The sequence below is a fragment of the Aethalodelphis obliquidens genome, unplaced genomic scaffold, assembly GCF_003676395.1.
Source record: "Aethalodelphis obliquidens isolate GAN/ISIS:26980383/991018 unplaced genomic scaffold, ASM367639v1 scaffold32, whole genome shotgun sequence".
Classification (NCBI taxonomy): domain Eukaryota; kingdom Metazoa; phylum Chordata; class Mammalia; order Artiodactyla; family Delphinidae; genus Aethalodelphis; species Aethalodelphis obliquidens.
Window position 1 is genome coordinate 13,521,813 of NW_020837976.1, and position 6,000 is coordinate 13,527,812.

General features: G+C 41.9%; 1 long non-coding RNA gene across 3 annotated transcripts in view; it reads right to left on the reverse strand.

Annotated features, from left to right (window-relative positions):
• The window catches only part of LOC113631352 (uncharacterized), a 93,295-nt gene extending 88,322 nt beyond the window's left edge, over positions 1–4,973 (reverse strand). For all 3 annotated transcript variants that reach the window (XR_003437274.1, XR_003437273.1, XR_003437272.1), the window contains exon 1: positions 4,719–4,973. This is a non-coding gene — a long non-coding RNA (uncharacterized LOC113631352). The remainder of the gene's footprint in view (positions 1–4,718) is intronic.
• Between the last annotated feature and the right edge of the window lie 1,027 nt (positions 4,974–6,000).

The window sequence follows — 6,000 nt, forward strand, 5'->3', positions numbered from 1 at the left end:
GAACTCACACACTCAACAGTAATAAAGCAAGCGATCCAATGAGAAAATGAGCAAAAAACATTAACAGACATTTCACCGAAAAGGATTTATGGATGGCCAATAAACATTAAAAAAGTTGTTTAACATCATTAGCCATTAGAGAGACGAAAACTAAAGCCACAATGAAATATCATGACAAATCTATTAGGACGTAAAATAAAAATAATAAGTGCCGGTGAGGCTGTGGAGCAACTGCATCTCTCATACATTGCTATTGGGAATGTAAAATGGGACAATCAATCTGGAAAATAGTTTGGCAATTTCTTATAAAACGAAATATATACTTATTATTTAACCCAGCACTCACACACTTGGACATTTATCTCAGAGAAATGAAAATGTATGCTCACACAAGAACCTGTATATGAATGTTCATAGCAACTTTATTCATAATAGCTAAAATATGGAAATAGCCCAAGTATCCTTCAATGTGTAAATGGATAAACAAACTATGCTACAGTGGAATACTACTCAGCAATAAAAAAGGAGCAAGCTACTGATATACAGTACATATTACATGGATCTCAGAGGCATTCCTTTTTTTTTTTTTTTTTTCACACTACTGCCTCTTTATTCTCCTGCTCTGTTGTCTTGAGGCAATCGTAGGAGGAAAATACACATCAGTATTTACTCTGTATACTGATTACTTTACAGGTGTAATGCACCTGTAAAGAAAGTTGCTTTCAATAGTGTTCCATAGTGTTTTTCTTCAGAGGCGTTCTCCTGAGTGAAAAAAGCCAATCTAAAAAGATTACATACTGTATGACTCCATTTATACAGCATCCTCCAAATGTCAGTATCATAGAGATGGAGAGCAAACTAATGGTTGCCAGAGGATAGAGATTTGGGGAGGGAGGGTGGGGTGCTATAAAGGGGTAGCACAAGGGAGTTCCTTGGTATTGATGGGACAGTTTTATATCTCGATTATGTAGTAAAACAAATCCATACATGTGGAAAAACTGAATAGAACTATACATACACACACATATAAACTCATCAGTGAAAACTGGTGAAATCTGAATAAGGCACAGTTAACAGTATTGTACCAATATCAATTTCCTGGTTTCGATATTATTGGGGTTAGATATAACCACTGGGGGAATAGGGGCAAAGGATACACAAGATTCTCTGTACTACTTTTGCAACTTCCTGTGAGTCTATAACTATTTCAAAAGTGAAAGATTTTGGAAAACTATTGACTGTTTAAAGTAAAAGCAGTAAAAACAACGTATGGAGTATTTATAACAAATATAGAAGTAAAATATACAACAAAAAAATAGCACAAAGCAAGAAATGGAGTTAAATACAGTTGTAAGATTCTTATATTGTTTGTATAATGGTACGATTGAATTCAGGGTCACTTGTGATAACTTAAGGCTGCATACTATAATCCCTTGAACAGCCACTAAATTAACAATCTATCTATTTATCAAGCAGTATAGCCAAAAAGCAAATAAAAGAGACAAAATGGAATACCAAAAAGTGATTGATTACTTCAACAGAAAGCATGAAACAAGGAACAAAGAACAGATGGGACAAATAGAAAATAGGAACAAAATGGTTTAACCCAACCATATCAGTAATTATAGTAACTGTAAATGAACTAGACGTTCCAATAAAAAATCATTTGGATTTTTAAAAAAAGATTCAACTATGTTATTTATTAGAGGTACACATTAAATATAAGGACACAGGTTGAAAGACACATGCTACACAAACGCTAATCAGAACAAAGCTGGTGCAGTTATGTTAATAAGAGAGAAAGTAGACTTCAGGACAAGGATTATCACCAGTGAGAGAGGAATATTTCATAATGATGAAAGGCTCAGTTTTACAGGACATGACAATCTTAAATACATGCACCCAACAACAAGCTTTCACATAGAAATAGCTAAAGCAAAAAATGATAGAACCAAGCAAATCCTTCATCTTACCTGAATATTTCAACACTCTTCTCTCAATAATCTTTTTTTTTCCATCTTTATCAGAGTATAATTGTTTTACAATGTTGTGTTAGTTTCTGCTGTACAACAAAGTGAATCAGCTATATGTATACATATATCCCCTCCCTCCCACCCTCCGTACCCCACCACTCTAGATCGTCACAAAGCAACGAGCTGATCTCCCTGTCAGTAATCTTTAGAATAAGCAGATAGAAATATTAGTAAAGATACAAAAAAATATGAACAACACTATTCACCAATGTCCTAATTGACATTTATAGAACATCCCACCCAACCACAGCAGAACACACATACCTTTCAAGTGCACATATTCACCAATAGAGACTATTTATTGGGCCATTAAACAAGTCAATAAATTTCAAGCATTGTAATCATAAGGATATGTTCTCTGACCACAGTGGAATTAAACTAGAAATCAATTTTTTAAAAAAATAAATAAGTCTTCACCTATATGTCAGCGGAGTCTCCCTGCCTCAAATAATCTAGGTAAGTTTTTCGCTGACCCTCATCTTCTATCTATGGAAATCTGATATCCTCTCCTGTATTAGTCAGGTTTCTCCAGAGAAAGAAAACCATAGGATGTGTATAGATACATATATATAGAGAGGGAGATATTTTTTTAAACCGGCTTATGTGATTGCAGAGGCTTAATAAATCCAAAACCTACAGGGTAGGCTGGCAAACTGAAGACTCAGGTAAGAGCTGCCATTCAAGACCGTCCAAAGACGGTCAGCTGGCAGAATTCCTTCTTCCTCAAGAGAAGTCAGTCTTTGTTCTAGCTAGGCTTCAAGGAATGGATGAGGCCCATTCACCCTATGGAAGGTAACTGGTTCACTTGAAGTCCACGCACTTAAATGTTAATCTCAGCCAACAAAACATCCAACAAAAACACTTTCACAGAAACATCCAGAATAACGTTTGACCAAATACCTGGTCACTGCCGCCCAGCCAAGTTGACACATAAATTAACCATCATGCCTCCCCGCCATGATTTCCTAAATTTCTTGAAGGATGAGCCTGCCTATGGTCTCCAAACTAATATCTTTCCTAAATTAATTCAGTTTACAAATCATCAGGCCATCTCACATGGGCCATTAATGTGAAACTCAGGCCCTTCCACCAAGTTCCAACAAAACCAAGAAACTAACAGAACCCCATTCACACAAGGCCTTTGTGAGCGTAACAGACTTTGGTGAACGTCAGGGGACACGGGATGGGTTCTTCTTTAGCAACACAAACAACTTAAAAGTGTACAATAACTCCCCATACCATTTGACCCACTCCCTTTGCTCCCCCTTCCTTTTCTGTCCTCCCCACCTCCAAATTATTGTTCATTTCTACAAAAGGCAATCCAAATGTTTCTGTTGATTCCTTGATGTCTGCCAAACCGCTTTCTATCCCAACTTGCTTTCCTAAATAAGGGCATCGCCTGAGAAGAATTCCAGGACCAGCTGTGAATCATCACTGCATCTCACCCGTCTCAGCAACCTGGTTTCCCCAGAAGTTTCATTTAAATATAGCCTCTCATTTTATTCCACGGCCCTCTAAATCATTCAAGAGAAGGAAAAACACTGAACCTATTACATTTAAAACCTAGTAAGTTCCTGCTAAAAGAGGAGGCTCTACAAACACCATGAGGCCAGAGAAAAGTGAAGGAATAAATGGATGATTTATACTGAGGACTGGGCAGGTGTGGGAGGAACATACGCAGATGGTCGTCAGACCAGAGGTTGATCTGGATCTGGCTGAAAGATGCTACCCTAGGGCAGGCGCTTTGCAGAAATGTGACCCACAGACCCCAGCTGTAAAGGTAGGGGTCACTCCCTGGACCCTGTGTCCCCAGCTCCCACCTCAGTGCTGTGATGGTGAAGGTAGCTTGCCTCTGATGCCTCCCACCTCCAGTTTGAGGGTCCTCTGTTGGAGCTTCTTCCCTATTGAAATTCACCATCTGGGGAGGGGGAAGGGTAAGTCGGGATGAAGTGAGAGAGTGGCATGGACATATATACACTACCAAATGTAAAGCAGATAGCTAGCGGGAAGGAGCCGCATAGCACAGGGAGATCAGCTCGGTGCTTTGTGACCACCTAGAGGGGTGGGATAGGGAGGGTGGGAGGGAGGGAGACGCAAGAGGGTGGGGATATGGGGATATATGTATACGTATAGCTGATTCACTTTGTTATACAGCAGAAACTAACACAGCATTGTAAAGCAATTATACTCCAATAAAGATGTTAAAAAAAAAGAAATTCACCATCTGATTTCATTTACCTCTCAAGTCCCTGTCATGTAGGAGAGTAACATAATCAATGAAACCCAGCTGATGCCTGCAGTGGTTTAATCTACCACTTTGCAGGAAATACTCACATTTAATAGACAACTCGTAAAAATGCAATGTTTGTTGTCCCGATGGGAACGCAGGTTTAGCGGTGGCCTTTCCCACGAATGGGAGAGATGTTTGGGGAACTGCTGCCTTCCTTGCTGTCCTTCAAGCCTCACTGTGGAGCCTCGGTCACCTGAGCTGGACTGGGGACCGGGGGTAAGGAGCAGAAAGTGGCCTCAAAGCCCAGGTCGAAGCGGGCCGCGCCCCAGGCAGCTGGCACAAGGTACCGGATGCGGACTAGGGGTGAGCGAAGCCCTGCACCGAGACTGATCGCGGACCAAGAAGGGGCCAGGCGGGGGCTGCCCCCAGGCCACTCTTCCAGGAGCTACACCCACCTTCCTTCCCGCCGTCTCCGTGCTGCTGCCACGTCGGGTCCCTGGCGGGAAGCAGGCTCTGCTGCGGACCTGCGTCCCTCCGGCTGCAACACAAGACACGAGGGGTCGGAGCAGCGCCCGGGTCCCATGTTGTAGCCGGAGGTCTCACACCGTGTCATGGTGAGCCCGGCCTGCGGGCACCTGCCCCGCTTCCTCTTCCAGGTGGGCCGCCCGGCTTAGGCTTGAGGAGTCTGTCTTGCTGTGCATCTGGACGAGCACGCTGTAAAACAACAGAGGCCACGTAGGGATGCGGCGCTACGACAGGGGCTGTCCTCGCAGCAGCAGAGGAATAAACAGTGGCTTCGGTGGAGGGCAGCCGGGAGCCGAGGAGTCTGACTGCCTCCGCCCAAGCCCTGCGGGGGGCGGCGTGGGTGCCCTGCGCTCCAGGTGCACCGCAGCCTGATGGAAATGCTCAGAGAGCAGGTACGCTCACAATATTTAGCTGTCCACAAGCCTTTTCCTTCCAAAAATGAATTACCGCTGTTTACAAGACACTAATTACAGTTTATTACAACAATGCTGCCTAGGAAATAGGGTCTTACTCTAATACTATGATGAGAATTTTGTAAATGCCAGACTAGTACAATGAATTGCCCTAAATTATAATAAATGTCTGTGCTTTGGAAGTAAGGCAGTAAACACAGCATTATTGCTATCCATTTTCAATGGGCCTATCTAGGATTTATTACTTATTTATGGCTTATTTTTATTCAAAAACTCCTACATATCATTTTTATGTGAATTCGTTTTGGTGAGCCATTTCTGGGTTTTCTCACAAAATAAAATGAGGAAGGTCCGGAATCAGAAAAGCACCCATTCAATTTCCCCAGAGGTGGCCTACTGAAATTTCTCCGCCACATTCCCTGTCAGCTAAACTCTTTGCGGAAACCATGGACTGACAGAGGAATCAACTGAGGCATTGCTCACTCTACTTTTGCTCCAATAACGCAGATCGTCAGCCTTGTTTAAGAAGGCAATAGGCTTTGAGCACAGATTAGACATTAAATAAAAGTGTCGAAATTCAATATGACATGGTTTTCTCCCAATAAAAGAAGACAAGAATTCCACGGACCCACCATGTAGGAGGAAGAGGAATAACAATATCATGCCCACATTTTACACAGAAACTTAAAACTGAACAGTCTGAAAGCAAAAAAAAACCAAAAACCCTTTTCCTGCCTAAATAATCTAAAAGATTTACAAGGGTTCTTCCCAGATGACCTGAATTCTCACCATTGTCTCT